We start from the raw sequence: 17,042 nt of genomic DNA, 5'->3' as shown, positions 1-17,042 counted from the left end.
ATGTGGATAATGCATATGCTACCCAGGTCCCTATATGACTAAAATAAATAGAGGACAATGCTAAGACTGCAACTGAAGCGGGGAAGAAAATTAGCCAAAAAAGTAAACTTTTTAGTTTGGCGTTAACACAGCCATCATTTACTGATATGACGTTGGTTTGGAGGTTTACTTTTTGTAAGAACGATGCGAAGCCACCATGAAATAGACCCACTTTTCTTCTCTCTTCTTCATTATTGGATTCACTGTTTCTCTATGTAGAAGAATTGAACTTCGTTATGGCCGAAAGGAAATCCACTAAGTGAACATTTTCTTTTTTGACTGGAGTGAAGGTCATGAGAACGACGCGAGAAAAAGACTATCTTAGAGTTGCAAATTCGACAGTCTGCAGCGCCTCTAGCCTGGCGTTTTTTCCTTTGCTTCTGCTGAAGGCCATCGAGGAGGCAGAATAGGATGTGCACATCCTGATAGCCCAGCCAATGGAAAAGCTTTTCTTCTCCAATGCATTTCTACGAGATGCTGCTCGTCAGTTGCTTTGCCGGCGGAGAAGTCCGGCAAAGCACTGACGAGGTTGAGGGGGTCATCCTCAGCTTCGTTTTTCGGCTGTATATTTGTCCTGCCAACGAAGGGGGCTATTTTTTTCATATGCCTATTGCGTTTTCTTCCGCCTAATTTATTTTGCTGGCACTGCAGCAAGGATCAATCAATTCGTTTATAGAAGAAGGTCGACAAAAGGATACAGGTTTAGTCACAGGAAACCCGCCGGAGTCGTTCAGTCTATTCACGATACACAGTAAATCGCCCTCGTTTCTTCAACTGTCACTATAACGATGGGGGAATGAGGGAAGCAGCCAATGAACGTAGATACATGGTGGTAGGACAGGTACGCTGTTACAACCGCCTAAGCGAGTCTTCTTATTCTTCGAAAACCCGCTGCAGAATTACCGCGTCTACGTAAATAGCTACGGTGGTGTGATTTCGTTCCGTACGCTACAGCAGACTCGTTAGAATTTGCGATTTACAATGCCAGCCTTTAGTGGTTACATCGTTTCACTATACGATTCGATCCGAGAAAGCTTTTCAGTCACCTCTGGAAGGTCAAGATTGTTGATGTGTTGAAACTAAAAAATCGTTTTGTTGATTTCCGAAATGTGGCGCTGCTGTGCATTTTCGGGCGTTATAAGGGAGAGGGAGAGAGAGGAGAGAGAGAAAACTGGTAATCGTCTGATACTTTAGCTTTTCTGTAGGTTTGACCTTTGAGCTTTTTGTCGTTACGAGAAGACAGCACTTGGCCACTTGTCATGCTATTTACACAAACTGGAGGGACAGTTTAATCCGAGCATGGACGTTGGTGAACGTCTATTGCCTTGACTGTCTGTGTGATCGCTTACCCAACGCTTTGACGTCACCGCGTCGATACCAGCATCTCTTTTTTTACCTTTGTCGACAGCTAGGGTAGTCAACGCATGCCTTTGACGTCTTTAGCTCCTTCTGACTTGCAATTAATGATAAATTTTAGAAGAAAGAGCAAGCGCCACGTAACACCCTGTCATTTCCACTTATTGAAAAGACAGATCGGTCACATCAAATTTTCAGGTCCGATAGCATGACGCAACCTAACGCTAGACTTCAACCGACGCTGCCTCACATTGTTACGTTCAAAACGAAACGGGGCAAATCGCGTACGAACTGCTATTACAGTTACCGACCTCATTTTTATTTTTATCGCCGTCATCGTACATCGAAGCCGATCTAGCGTAATGTGGGGGTCACGCTTACAAGCAGGGGCATATATACACACATATGAAAACAAGAACTTCATACCACCACCAATGCTTTCTGTATCTACATATGAATTGTAAGTTCTTGTACGGTACATGAATGATCCTTGATAGTCTATTTGTCAGCCCTGATACCATACGACGCACGACACCATCAACAGGAAACACTGGACAAAGCGTCATCCAGGGTAAGGTCGTCATCAGAGATCTTGCGCCCATATCTGTACAAACGACGCTCATAAAAAATCGCATCTTCGAAGGACATTTTCGCTCGAATAAAAGAAAGTTGCGACTCCCATTATTCCCTGCAGAAAGCGGCAGACACTATCGTTACTATAGCGTTCTGTACATTGAAAAACATGCGTACCATGAGACACAGGAGCGGCCACCTGTTATTTTGCCACCCTGGCATTTTGTCTTCTTCAGTTCGTAGACGCGGCGATGGACTTCGTCGGCATTAATTTTGTGTATTTGTGTGTGTGTCGTTAGGTTTGCGTTTCCGTCTCTGGCCAGTTCTAAAAGCGAACGGAAATAGGCCTCTCGCCCAGCGGCCGACATCAACTGCGATCTTCGTTATTCAACGAGCCAATGAAATAGCTAATACAGGACAAGCGCTCGAAACTGTGCCTCTCTATCACTGCTCTCATTAGGAGAACAAAAATCGTCGTATGTAAAACTGGTGTTTGTGTTCTATCGGGCCATTAAGTGTAACTTAATATTTCGAAAATAGCGATAGCATAGTAGTATATAATTTGTTCTAGATTTAAAGCAAGCAGAATATTGATGAATTAAATTAGGTTGATTAAAAAGATTCAATAATCGATCGATGCTGCAGTAGACATTTCCTTTTCCCAGCACCTATAGAAACAAGTATTACTTGTTATTATTTATTGTGGGTGTAACCAAATGGAATATGCCTAACCGTATTTCACTGCAACGGTAGACGATATCTTTTTTAAACAGTTGGCTTTCACTACGAAACGAGAATGAGTCTATGCTGGGTTCGAAACCTGGACAAGTTGAAATTTAATGAACCAATCATCTGCTGTACCATCATAGAAGACAGAATCCAATTCCTAGCCCTACCAGCAACGGTCATTAACTTAAGCTTACTTAAGGTAACGGTCTTAAGACTAACATAACGGGTCACAAACACTTGTAGTAGACACTAATAACACGATCCTATCTTCTGGCTCTGACATTTATGAAAAACGGGTTTGGCCATGACGAACTTAAAATCAGCGGTCCCTATGGCGAAGCGTACGTCAATTGAAAGTCATTGGTGGACGTTTCCAAACCCAGATTTACTTAAAAAATTCAGAAGAGAAAATAGAATATCGACGAAAGTAGGTTAATAGGTGCTCGTATCTTGGGATGGCGTTATAGACAATGAAAACGATCGTTTCTTGGCTATCCTTAACTGACACCTGGTCAGTTTGCCGAACTTCGAAAAAACCCTATTTATTCCTAATTTAAGGTGATTTCCTGATTTAGCTGGATTCGAATACCGGTCATAAATATATGCTCTTGAAAATCTCGAGATGTTAACACGTTGAGACTGCGTTAGAGATGATTTGGGCACAACATGAAGTGATGGTTTGCTTTACTTCGAAACTGAGCGTAGAGGTAAAAATTTTACTTTATGATTATTTTTTATTAGCGAATATGGACAGCAGTACTGTTGGGCCTCCTTAGTGAACAAAGCGTTACAGCAAAAGTAGCTGAGAGGCTTCATTTGAATGAGCAGTTCGCCCCCCAACGTCGTCTACTGGGGCATGCTTCCCTTTCCGTAACTTCAGCGAAAGCTGCCTCGCTCTCTGTTTACAAAGCAGCGGTACGAGCGACCGTCTGCCTTCACCTCTTTTTATGCTGCAACTTGTCATAGACAAACAACTGACTTCGACGCAGGCTAACGCAATTGAGAAATTCGGCTATGTTATTATATCGTGTGTGTCATTATGCTGGATCGTGTCGAGGTCGATAGGTAAGAGTAACTTGACTATGTCGATGAATTTAATTCGAATAAATATAATTGTATACAAGTTAAATATAGCTATTATGAGTATAATTTCAGGTACGTTGTTTATAGTGAGGCTTGTCTCGTAGAAGCCTTGTGGGGAGTGCCTTAGGATCGTAGCACTCACGGAACCTTAATATAACACAAAAGCAATCTTTTATGGTCAATATGGCAAATGCACGCTCATTGCGTGGAGTCAATACAAAAAACGATCGCTTGTAACACAATGCAAGAACAGACCAAGCAACGCCAACTGTAAAAAAATTATTGTGGGTATTGGCTGATATTAATCATTGCGCTAACCAAGGCTTTGGCGGCGGCTAAACCTCCCCTTTTAGCTATTTACCCGATCGGAAAGTATCTGCACGCAGTAACAATCGGTACCATGCAAACAGAACGATTTAGCATCGCATTTAAATTTGTAGATTTCGAACTTGCTAGCTCTGAATCTGATCTAAAGCAAACGGCAAGCAGAAAGCAGAAGCAGTGGCCGTCGACGGCGCTAGCGACGCTCCGCTGAAATTTTGCTTTCTTATTATTTTCTTGAATAGTTACAAAGCTAAAAACAGCCTAGCTTAGACACGGACTCACAGAATAGCTCAAGGCTCTCTGTATGTCCATGTAAATAGTATTATGATAAAAGAAAGATCCTCGGGAACCTGCGCGTGTTGCTGAAGGCCGCTGTCACTGCAAAGCTCTCCCCCTTTTTCAGCAGAATGATGAAGTCAATAATGAAGTTATAATATCAAAATCTACAAAATGGTCCCTTTTGCAGAGAACGACATTAAAAATACATGGCCTATTTTTAAATCATTGTACTTCTTCTATCAGTAAGGATCGTTGGTCCGAGCCATGCTTAAAGAGAAAATGACGCCTATCTAAACTGATATCGGCAGGAGAATCATTCCCGTACTCGATTGACGTTGCTGGTAGACGATTTCATAGATATTAGATCTGCAAACGCACCCACAGAAGGACTTCTCCTTTCAGTAGGATAGTGGTATAGCATAGTAATATTTTGATTCTAAGGCCATACGAAGAATTCTAACTTATTTTTTTTCCTCACCTAGGCCTAACTCAATAAAGAAGTTAACCCGAATGTAACTCAACATTTGACCCTTTCCACAGAAGACGTTCTGAATGCAGCTGCGGCGATTGCTGCTTTTAACAACGAGATACCACATAAATACTACCGAATAATAGCCCACTTTAAGAAAGTAATTTATTTTTTTTTTCGCCCAGATTTTCCGTCTCTCTGGAAATAGAAAGAATCCATTATTTAAGTGCAGCACCACATGCGAGCACCTTCGGCGAAATAAGTGGGGGTGCATGTACAAGAACAGCTCCGAATGCAATTTACTGCTTCTGCATAGCCCTCTTCTGCATTTTTTCGTTGTTAAGACGTTCTCTTACTCGAATGCGACAGGGCAGGAGAGCCAGACTCACGCTCATTGATGGACTGTGGTGACTATAAAGTGTATTTTGATATTCGCCTACCCAGTCACCATCTCCCTCTATAAGATTCTTCTGCCGGGAAGGAAACGCATAAAAGCATGAAAGGTAAAAAAGCAGTAACTCAGCGGTAGCTCAATAGAAACAGGAATTTCTGCTTATTCTGTTGGCAGTGCTGCCTAAAACGAACAATTTTAATAATAATCTCTGGCCATGTCTGAGCACGGCGTTAAAATCCAGGCCTTCGGAAGGCTGCATTTGAGCTACCTATGCCAGATGGTTGTCATGTTGCTTTATGCTACTGTTTTACTCCTCAGGTTTAAGGCTAAGGTGCTGTTTATGCCTTTTGGCATCTGTCTCGTTATGATCATTTTGTTTCTCATAGATGCATGATGTCCTTATGATCGTTAGGCGTCGAGTCAAGAAATTATTCAAATGACACTCTTATTATTAGTGTGCCAGTGCAATGTAAGGGACAGCTTTTTATTATTCCATATCGACTCCGACGACAGTTCCTTATCGTACTGAGACGGAAGACTGCATCTGAACGAGCACATGTCTTCAGCAGGGCTTCAGTCGTCGCAGTAAAGTTTTATAGTAAGTTTAGATTCAGACATGCTATAGATGCTTGCGTCTTTGACTAGTAAAAGTGTTTCAACTTCTACGTCTTTGGTCTTTAGTCAGTAACGACAATGAGCAGAAAGACATGCTCACCCCATTACGTTCGTATGTTTATTGCGCAACGCCGACTTTCTCCTTAAAAACAACTCAATCCGCTTCTACCTATAACATAGCAAGAGTAAATTAGCGAGCAGGCAGGCAGGCAGGCAAAATAGAAAATTAGGAAAAAGAGAGTAAAAAAGCAATTAATTGCAAAGTCAAAACTCTGTTTTCTTTGTTTACTTCTTCGCGACCTTCAAAGCCACATAGTGGGCCAAGTGATTTTCGTGAGTATGGTAATGTTTGGCGGACGAGTGGTAGCTACTATACTTAGTCTGGTCTTGCCAAATTTGTGATAATAACAATGCTATTTTGGACCAGTGTTGTTTTGCTATAATTATTATAGAACAAATGCTACACGTAAATTCTCATACAGCTACGACGCCATCTGCCATTTTTCCAATGTAAATAATGGTTAGCAGTTTGCAGAACTATCAATGCGATCGATTCCTCATATTCATAAGAAGATCGTTTGCCTAAGGTTCAGACAGGTAAATCCTTGCTGACGAAGTGAGCTGGCCATTTGTGTCCACCCTACCGACGCTTATCGAGAGCCAGGGCTGAATCTATGCAGCTTGGCACTACTTGCTGTTCATTGTTAGGTAGTCTTCATATGTTTGCCAATTTCTGTAGTCTAAATCCTTCTTCCATAGGCTCCTCCCCCTTGCCTCCTGAGTGACGGATGTCTGTCTATCCAACTGGGGTTGCTACAAGGTTAACAGTGGCACTGATTGGAATAAGATCCGCTAATAAAGCCTTCTACAGCTCGTGCACAATGATTGGTTTGTGCTTTGGGTACTTTGGAAGCAAGCTAAATTGTGTTCGTCTATGAAGATAGAGATACTCAATGTAATTGTCTCTAGAGTAGCCGAATATATGCCTAGATGGGTATAGCCTATATATACTATGCACTACGATAAGGCTAACTGGAGCTGAGAGGGTTAAAGTAAGGCTGTATTTACTGCTGGAAATAGAGACAGTCGTCTTTGTAATCGTCCACTGCTTATCTAGCTTCTCTACACAATTGAGGAAATGACAAAGGAACGTCTGCACTGCACCTATAAAAGAACCACGGCCCACTAATCTAGATGCAGTATAACCCTCTATCAGTGTACCTTTAATACCTTCTTTCGTCTATGCCATAGGAGGGGCCGACGACGGCCAGAAAGTTAGGCCTGCGGTAACCGGAGTTGCGCATTGGCCACAATATTCTCAAACAGATTTAACCTTTTTTGGCCGGATGCCAGCAGCTCAGATGATCAGCCAGTCAATTGACTAAACAGTCGAGGTTTTTCCCATTCGGCCTGCGCTTCGTCCAGTGTTAATAGTTCCTTCGTGTGTGCATTTACACAACGTATGAATTGAAACGTCAGATAAAGGCGTAACATACGTATCAACGATAATGATCTTGGAGGAATATATAATGAGGTCGGAAAGAGGCCCGGTACGTGTAAGGGCATTTTGCTCTATTCATTTCTATATAATCCTCAAACGCTTAGGTACCCTTTTACAACACTGAATCAAGTTGTTCTCGAAGACACTACCTCGTTCTAGCCAATGATCGTCTTAAAAATACAAGAGCGTAGAAATCCAACAGGAAGTTCCGTCATTCTCCGTCAAATTCTCAAGCTGCACGAGCACCTAGATATGTAGATACAGTTGGATGAGTCTGCGGCTGCGCAAGTTACCGACTGGTAAGTTGAGAAGCGACAATTGTTTGATATATGGCTGTGTATTCAGTCTGGCTTAGTTCACTTCTCTTGTAACTAGAGATCACTTACCATTAAAGAACGCATCGGGTTCGATTAAGCATTTATATTAAGAAACAGTGAGAGTAAAAAGTTATTATAAACAAAAGTAGCACTGATAGCTGCGCCGATGCAAATAATGATGCTGGTCAAACGACAATATGGACGCACTAATAGCTTCGAATTAAGTTGAAAGTCAACATACTACTACTACGGAAAGAAAGTCACAATTGACTGCCGAAAGCAGTTATAGAGTTCTCGTAAAGTCAGACGGCCAAGTAGTTCATCATATTTTCTTATTTAACCAGCAAAACGAGCTCTGTAGTTAACCTAGGCACCGCCCGATAGCGACATCAGCACGTTATATTTTATGTGATACGTATATACCAGCGTTAAGGTAGCCGGGGGAGGAGATAGAGGGCAACGGGGGTCGTTAGAGTTACTTAAATAACATTAGCTTAAATAGCAGACGATGCTATACACAACAGTTAGCCAGCGTTTTGTCGCATCAGAGTGCATCGACGTACGACTAGAGGAACCTGTTTAATCACTGTTATTGACAATATACGATCACCTTACTGCTATTGTATTCTTCGCGGTATCTTAAAAGTTGGCACCATCATATTATTTATGCCCATTGAAGAAAATGGTCTGTCCAGTGGCCTCTCTCCAGCCGCCTCTGGGTTGTTAGTAAATTTCTGAATCTGTCGAGCATTTAATACATTATCAAGGTCTCGTCTAGCCAACACGAGCTTCCCTTACATTATTGTCATTATTATTATTACAAACATTGTTGCTATTTTAATTATAACAATGATAATTATAACTCGAATTCCATATCTGGGTTATCCAAATACATTGATTTACAATAAAACCTTGTTTACATGCAATGTCTGGACTATTTGTAACCTTCTTTTACTACTCGTTATGGCGATTGTAAATTTCATTGCCGTCGTGTTACACACAAAGACGCACAAATGGAGACAACAACGATTGCCCCTTCTTCTTGTCGAGGAGAAACTTGTGTTAGTGTGATAGCGCAATGGGTTTTATTAGCCTAAGACGCCGTTCGCTTAATAATCGGTAAGGATTTGTGGTAACACAATGACGGTCGTGGCAGCGATGTCGGCGCGCTCTAGGCGGACCGCCGCGGTGATTACCGACGCAGCAGTGCACGTTACTATAACACAGCATCGCATTGGGGAACCAGAAAAATAATTATGAATACTATTATAGTATTTCAGTTTGCCACCAGGTCTTCCAAGCGTCGGTTACCGTTCGCCTGCCCGACGCAAGATAAATTTGTCTGGCAAAAATGGCAAAAGCTAAGAGTTGCATATGGCAGAAAATGCACGAATTTCTGACCAGGCGCAGCCATAACGCAGTAGTAAATCATTATGATTTCCTTTTCTGCTTCTGTTTACTGCAACTCTTTCGAGCAGCGAAACATCGGGAAAATAAAAACCCAGAACCGAGCTAAAACTAGATGGGCATCTTTCGTCTTTATTGTTCTGCAATATTTGATTCGTTCTTGTTTGGCATTAAACGGTTCAGCTACCGCTGCTGTTGATACAGATACTGCTGCCCACCCGGAGACTATCGGATACATGTCCTACTTGGTCGTTACATTATTGCCCGCTTGCTATTACTTGGCGATTGTCCTGGTAACACTGCAGCTGCTATTGCGATCCTTGCTGTTATTGTCGGCATCGGTGCTGCTGTGGCAGTGCCACTGGTTTTTTTTCTTTTCGTCGTCTTCGTCTGTACTTCAGCGATTTGCAGCCGTACAAGCGAGTGGCAGTTAGCTGGCTGATATGGCTGCGGCAGGGGATTTTAAGAGAAGTGTTTCCCCATAAATAATCGTACCTAGACCGTTTGCCAACGTCATGATGCTCGTTGCCGTTACAACACGGCTTCATTACAGTATTGCACGGAAATCTTCCCCTGCAAGAGTGCCAAATAAGACCGATGCGCTGACAGTACCAATGATTAACTTTCTAAAAAATGATGGTTTTGCATCGTAAGATATTGGTTCCCTATTGCTTGACACAAGGTACGCTGACAGTATTACAAACCAACTACGTGCTATCCGACCCTGGGTTGTTTTCTGCCTTCAAGAAACAGAAAAGAGCTAGTAAGGGCTCAACTGGAACGGATACATTTATTGCAGACCAACTCTCTCGGCTGCGGTTAAGAGTAAAGATATAAAAAAAAAGAACGTGTGATACGACAAAACGACAGCGGCACTTAATGGACGCAGTAGTAACCTAAGAGGGGCACAATTATGCGGCGAAAACGCAACTGAGTTATTCAGAAATTAGGTGTTAATATATGTAACTATGTGTCGTTAATAAGTGCTTTGAGTTTTATGTCCGATACTACCGTTAAGCATTACTTCAGACAGGGAACACGTGTTCCTGATGCTGATGAATTCGCCTGAGAAGCCTGAGCGGCGCAGCTGTTTGGACAGCGGAAAGAAATAAAACAAAAAAGAAAAAGGAAAACGAAGCATAATTTCTAGCACTCATTGCCATCCGTAAGATCCAGTTGGGTTTAGACACAATGAACGCGTTAGCGTGGAAAAATAATAACGAAAGTAAAGGTGATTGATCATGTTGGTTCTTAGAGCCTAAAAACCTTTTAATAATTGCATTAATTACTGGTCCTGGCGGAAAACGTTTGGTTCAACGTTTGAAGTGGTCAAGGGGAGAACTAGAAATGCTGCAGTCGAAGGCTGATTGGTACTCGCTCAGCCAAGCTCAAAGGCGTTACAACATAACCATTCAACGTTACGAGAACATACGGGTCTTCAGGTGTATTTAGTGGGAGATGAGCTCGTTCGTGACATCTTTTTCAGCAGAAATTCACAGCAGAGATTAAAAATGTTGTCTGTTACCAGCTGTTTCTCCATAGAAAGTCACATCCGTTCCTTGAATTCGCGTTTACGCCCTATAAGTCTCGAGCCCGATAGTTAATTCCCCTATAAAAATCCGGTTCCAGTCGACCCTGTGACAAGATATTTAGCAAGAGAAAACTAAAGATTTTTCATATTCAGTCACAAGTGCTCTCAGTTGAAGCTGTTCATGTGTTATTACAGCAATAGGAAGTAAGTTCTGCCTAAAAACAAAACAATTAATTTAAAGTCAATCGCGACGCCAGTGGCAGGAATTCATATTTTTGCCCCTAGCTATCCTCGAAGTGTCGTTTTTGTATGGGTCGAACTCAATAATCGCATTACACGCTTCGAAAATTCTTGGCGTATTAATTCATTTAATTACATTACAGACAACTTTAACTGCTACTGCTAGATAACATTACCTTCAAGTATATTGTGTGCGACCAATTCTTTTTTCAATCTGTTTTTTATCACTTTATTTTCCATGCTAATGTAAACCACTTGTGTAATCCTTACGATAGGCCCTCACTCTCCACCTCGAGCGATTCTCGAATCAGGTTTGTCATTTAGTCATACCTGAAAATCATATCAAAAGAGCCGTATTAACGATCTATGTACAGGACAAAAACAAACTATTCTATACAGCCGTATTTTATTAGTGTAAATATTTTAAGTCTGCCATAGATTTTGTCGACTTTGTCGACTGATGCCGTCATCGCTCTGATACCTTTGCCCACCTTTGAGAAAGGACCCGAACGACACTTGCTGTTCTTTTTGGACGCAACCCGGTTCTTCCTCTCTGAATGCACCCCATCGTTGCACTCCTTAGAATATACATATCTATCCAGACTGTCGATAGAGGCTCGGGAGTTTTGCTAGCAGCCTAAGTCTTAACGAGACCTTTTTTAGGCAGCACAGTTGTCCGACAGTTTTTCTGTCTCTCACTTCTGTTCTACATACCCAGATGCGTGCCGTGAGACTCTGGAGAAAAGTAACACAAAGATATGTCACGTAACAACGCAAGGGAACATCGGCGCCCCTAAGCCCATTCGTGGCGTAGGATGTTTCCGCCTACGCCTGTTGAACGCTATGTTTTACTAGACTAAACGACAAAAAAAAATCGAAACATATCATGAGGGGATAGAGAGAACATGAGGAAAGAGAGTTTTGTGTACGCGTTTATGTAACCGGAACGACTCGAACACGAAATGGCTAGGCATCTAGTTTTCGAGCCGTCTTCGCGGGAGGCATCTGCAAAAGGATTTGAAAGCACGGGAGGGCGTAGTTGGAAATGCGATCGACGACAAAGGCGGCCGAGACCGACAAAGATCCGGCACGACGACGGTGACACGAAAACAAAAAAAAAACACTTCGGAACTTAACAGTTCTCTTTCATTCTACCACAGTTTACTAGTAAGTTGACGTAATTACCTACCTTGCTGTCGCAAAAGACATTTCAACCGAGAGAAATCTGTTAAGTCGGCGCTAAAACGTGTCCAATAGATCCGTGTTCTGTAGAAGCGCGCTGTATTCCGGCGACTATTTAACAATCTCAAAGATTGAAGCAGAAAAAAAAGCGCCTAATAGTGGTCTTCCATGAGAGATATCGGTTATGTCTTTTCTTGGCATATAACGTTATTTTACGTTGGCTCTAGGATGCTCAATTGCGGCATGATGGAAAAAGAGGGAACGAACAGCCGAAACGGATGCAAACTTCCTCACTGTCCTGGTACAAATAAGCAGCCTTAAAATTTGTTACCAATTGCCTCAACATGTGGGAAGCAAATTTGTTGGAGAGCTTTGCATGTTTTATCTAGCTTGCTGCATGGATCACACATTCATAAAATGAATATATTAGTCTGCATTAACGGAATGGCGACGAAAACAAGCATTGTCTGCAGAGTAAAAATATCTAAAAATACATAACGCCATGACGAACTCGATCGGGCGTGGTCAGAATCAACTAATAATTATCTTCGGAACACTAACGTTTGTCAAGGAACAACAGCCATGATTCTTCTATCTGCATGTTTTTGCGGTTAGATCAATAAAATAACAATACACGATATCACACCGACCATTTAATATCACTAACGTAAACTACAATGTAAAGGTTATGTGCTTTACGGGTCAGCCTCCTGTCCAACCACTGATTCCTATATTTAGTACCATTACTTATAGGAAAATTTCAGCGAGCTATACTCAGAATGATACTCAAGTGCATATATAGAAGTATATGTCTATTTACAAAGGTTAAACACTAAAGCTTAAAGCAAACGTGTTTGTGCTATACACTCTTGTGTAGTATATGTGTGTGAAATATGTACAGCAGACTTTGATAGCAATCTCAATACTAAGGGGGGAGAGAGCGTAGATCAGAAAGATTCAGAAACTTTTTCGTTCGAATTTGTTAATATATCACAACGCTGTACTATTACATATTTAACACCACACTGAGACGCTACAATGCTGACGTACCCTACGGACAAAATAGGCGTAATTCAATCAGTTGTCCATAGACTCGCCGCAGTATCGTTCGCCATCTGTCCAGTCGACGCTTATCCAAAACAACGGTACGGTCGATCTAATGTCTGTTATTCTTTCGTGGATACAAGGGCAGAAGCATATGACAAATACAGGGAAGGGGAGCGTCTCCATTTACTTGCCATCCGCCGCCAATGTTGATCGAGTGGAACGAACAGATATCGAGGGAATATAAAAACTCCGAGCTAGTAACGCGAACAGGTACTGCTGATACGCGACTCTCGCTTACGTTCAAACATCGTTTCTTAGCGTTTCATAATGACCACTTGAAAAACGTCTGCCGATGATTGAAGATGAGCAATAAGCCACGCCCAAGAACATCAACAGTGACAAACATGGACAACAACAAAAATAACAACAATCTCTTGTATTGCAGATTTATGGTGCCGCAGAGTTGTTATTACGTTACGTGTTCTGATGATACTGATCGTGGTATACCAATGATTGATCGAAGCTCGCACAGCGATATTGCGCGAACTATGTACGTACTTTAGAGCTTACCCTAGATAAAACTTATATTATTTAGTAGTTCGTACGCACAAATTTCAGCATATGTAAATGTGTAGTTTGATTCTACATGTACTACATAAACTTGGTTTATAAAATTAGATACCATTTTGAATGATCTGATGCGTACCCACAGAGAAGAGCAAGAGCGAGAGGGGATCGCTGGTCTTTATCGTTATGAGCATCACCGATAGCAGAAATCAGATTGATGGAGTACGCGCCAATAAAAGCTAAATGGTTCTTCCTAGTTTAGCTAAGCGTTGCTGGTCCTCATTTATTATGTCAGACTAATGGCCCTCGTTCAATTAACCATCGTAACGGCACGTGATACGTATTTATTTACATAAACATGCATCTATGACGTTAATAACGAACTGTGAGTAGTATGTGTTCCAACAATATGGAAAAAATGGGCTTGATAGCGAAGGACAGAACACGGGCTGCCTCTACAGATCAGTACACTATGAGTTCCCTTGCTTCTCTTTTTATATATATATATATTAAATGATATAATTTATTGTACCTATTGTATATGTATATACCATTTACTTATATTTATCATTTTATTTAAAACCATTTATTTAATGTGCACACACATCTATGAGGTATGGATAGCGTAACAGTAGGTACAGCATACACCTGAAAGTTGTAGTCAGAGTTAGGTGAAAGAATAAAGAACAAACGGGCAACAATAGACCGCAATCTGCATAACTGGGAAGTTCATCACAATTGGACTGCCATCATGTTGGAATTATAATTTTTCGTTGCAGTTGGCGGGCAGCAGACACCAGATAGGCAAGCAAGCAATAAACTAGCGAAACGCGGACAATGAAAATCGATTTCAGGGGTAAAGGATAACCTATAATATTGTCGACTCAGCCGTAAACATTTTGTCCGAACCAATCGTCATTGTTGGTAAATGGGCTAGCTACAGCGAACGAGCCTAAATGCGGGTGCTGCAGTGTTAATCGTCGTTTAAGTCGTACGTTCTTTCTCTTAAGCGTACCTGCGGAGGAAGCAAGCGGTCGATTGCCCAGGCGCGGGATTTCGTGATTTCGGCGGTGGCGGGATCTGGCGAATCACTGGCATGCCAGCAGACGATGGTGGCAGCGGCGATGTTTGTTGTGTTGCATTGCAAGCGAGTGTTCCATCATGGCGTCCAAAGGCGTCTACACAATGTGCGTACACTCAGATCAGCCAATCATGGTTCGTATGCGCGCTAGGCAGACAGGCTTGTAAGAACTGTCATGTTGTCTTTTTGCTGTTCTATGCGTTTATGCGTATGACCACTCATTCGGCTGATCGTTTTCGTTTTATTAGAGCGACACTAAAAGGGCAGAAAACCATTTACTGAAGCTGCGGACATCCGCCACCAAGACCAGGGCGGTCAGAGTTGCATCAAATTGCGACCCTCGAACCGTCACAAAGAAAAAAAGAAAAATACAATGAAGAAAAGAGCCTTTTCCCGAATTTCGAGCATTGCCAAGGCGAAGCGAAACTGGACAGAGATGAGAGAATTTCTGGTAATAGAAAAAAGAGCGTTCCTGGTTATTCATTTACTAGTATAAAATATACGCTAAGGTAAGGTACTTGTAATGTCTTGTAAGCAGCTTTTCTAGAAGATTTGCAAGTAGCTCAGTGAATCCAGTGGAATGCTCACGTTCCTGCAGGAACCAGTAATTGAAAATAACGCTTTATGGTAAATTTCTGTCACCTGCAAGTCCGCGCTGCGTAAAGACAAGTGTATCTTTATTCTCTCGAACGAGCGAGTCCTGCCCGGCCTTGCTTAACGAGCCAAGGCGTTCCGGGAAGATACTGGTCCTGAAGCATAGCGAGGCCCTATGAAAGCTATTACTTGAACGCGGAATATTCGAAATGCTCGCTAGCTTCTCAGTGTTAGGTCTGCAACGAACTTGCAAAGTTCATAAATCGCCGTACAGCTTAAAACTTCGATGGACTGCGCTAGCGAGTACGTTCACAGACGTAACTTACATCCGCGCACAAAAATTAATTGTGCTACATTGTCTTCAGGCCTTCGAGGCCGTGTCGAGCGAGAGCGATACGATTCAGACACAAGTCTTTAAACATACTCTGACTTTGCGCGTTATGTATGCCTTTACATAATATTACTACTAACCGCTCGTGACTGAAGTATACCTTCAGTTTCTTGGCAGATTTCAGATATGAGAAGAATTAGCCAATTGTCTTCGACCGCCTCCCAAATTAAGGATAGCAAAATAGGACGCTTCTTGCGGCATCGCGCACCATTGATGCAACATACACAGCAATAACAATAGCATTCAGCGGTATGATTTCGAGTAGAACAGGATATAAATTACGGGGTTAAATGGAATACAATGTCTGAATATCAAATAGTTGAAGATAAAGAGCTGCGACATAAAGAAGATGCTTCACCTTTGCCATATGCCATCGTAAAACGGTGCTTATGTCCATTAGCTTGGTCTCAACAAACTTTCCAGCAGCTTGTGTAAATCTGTCCTCAATTATTTGCTCACTGTCAAGCTTTTAGTAGTATTTAGCTATTTCAGCGTAGATCTGTGCTTTGTTAAATAATCGCCTATCATGATACCACGCTCGTTTGTCCCTTGGAACAGTTTAGTGACATACACTATACAATGACATGTATTATATACACTATATATCAAGCAAGTACACATAGGAATTAGAAAGAAAAACAATCTATATACCTCTGTTGTGTGCTAACAGTGTTAGCGGCAATACAATCGATCATCACCGTTTACCTGTTATGATGATGCTGAGCACAAAATAGCATATTGCAACATTTATAGAGGCGGGAATACGGTACCTGATTAGCCGCAAGCCATACTGGATCACAATGGCAAGGGATGCTTTAGAATATAGACTGTTTCTGTGCGGACTTCTTAGCTGTTTGTAGTTATTGGCTCGACCAGGAAGGACACGATCTGCCGACTGCTATTGATTGATTGCTGAGTGTGGAACTGTGCACGGCGTCTTGATCATACCCACGCAACCTAATGTTGATCTGAACACTCGGAACTAGTCGTGAACTAAACAAGTTTCTGTTGTATTCAGGCAGAATGGTACATGTTGACAGATGCTCAGAAATCGTGTGTCGTTCATTTAGTTTAGATACCCTTTTAAACATGCTATTCGTAATTCATTGAACACCCTTAAAGGGTATCCGCATATACTGCTGTGGTAGGCTTTCGATACGTATCTGTACGCAATATTTCTAATATATTTATTGATTGTTGTTAATTTTGCCGTGGATCTGGCGTACACGGACTGCTAATCATTTACATATTATTCTCTCTGTTTGTCCTTTTCGATCTTTCTAGGTAAAACTATTTGATTACGACGTGCAACGGCAGGACAAC

General features: G+C 41.8%; 2 long non-coding RNA genes across 5 annotated transcripts; one reads left to right on the top strand and one right to left on the bottom strand.

Moving 5' to 3' along the window:
• Positions 1 to 9,198: 9,198 nt before the first annotated feature.
• On the bottom strand, positions 9,199 to 16,975 carry LOC147753303 (uncharacterized). Of its 4 annotated transcripts, none has more exons than XR_015311611.1 (4): positions 14,669 to 16,975; positions 11,349 to 11,592; positions 11,034 to 11,187; positions 9,199 to 9,659 (listed from the first exon to the last, which is right to left on the bottom strand). It is a non-coding gene; the product is annotated as an uncharacterized LOC147753303 (long non-coding RNA). The 4 variants fall into 4 exon arrangements; XR_015311610.1 differs by lacking the exon at positions 14,669 to 16,975 and adding an exon at positions 13,090 to 13,180; XR_015311613.1 differs by lacking the exon at positions 11,349 to 11,592 and having other exon boundaries at positions 14,669 to 16,957.
• Positions 13,545 to 13,920, top strand: LOC111261618 (uncharacterized). The gene is made up of 2 exons (XR_002681111.2): positions 13,545 to 13,636; positions 13,799 to 13,920. It is a non-coding gene; the product is annotated as an uncharacterized LOC111261618 (long non-coding RNA).
• Positions 16,976 to 17,042: the final 67 nt, after the last annotated feature.

The sequence above is a fragment of the Varroa jacobsoni genome, unplaced genomic scaffold, assembly GCF_002532875.2.
Source record: "Varroa jacobsoni isolate VJ856 unplaced genomic scaffold, vjacob_1.0 scaffold_573, whole genome shotgun sequence".
NCBI lineage: Eukaryota > Metazoa > Arthropoda > Arachnida > Mesostigmata > Varroidae > Varroa > Varroa jacobsoni.
The sequence above is the reverse complement of the archived record's forward strand: the minus strand, read 5'-3'. Positions and strand labels throughout refer to the sequence as shown.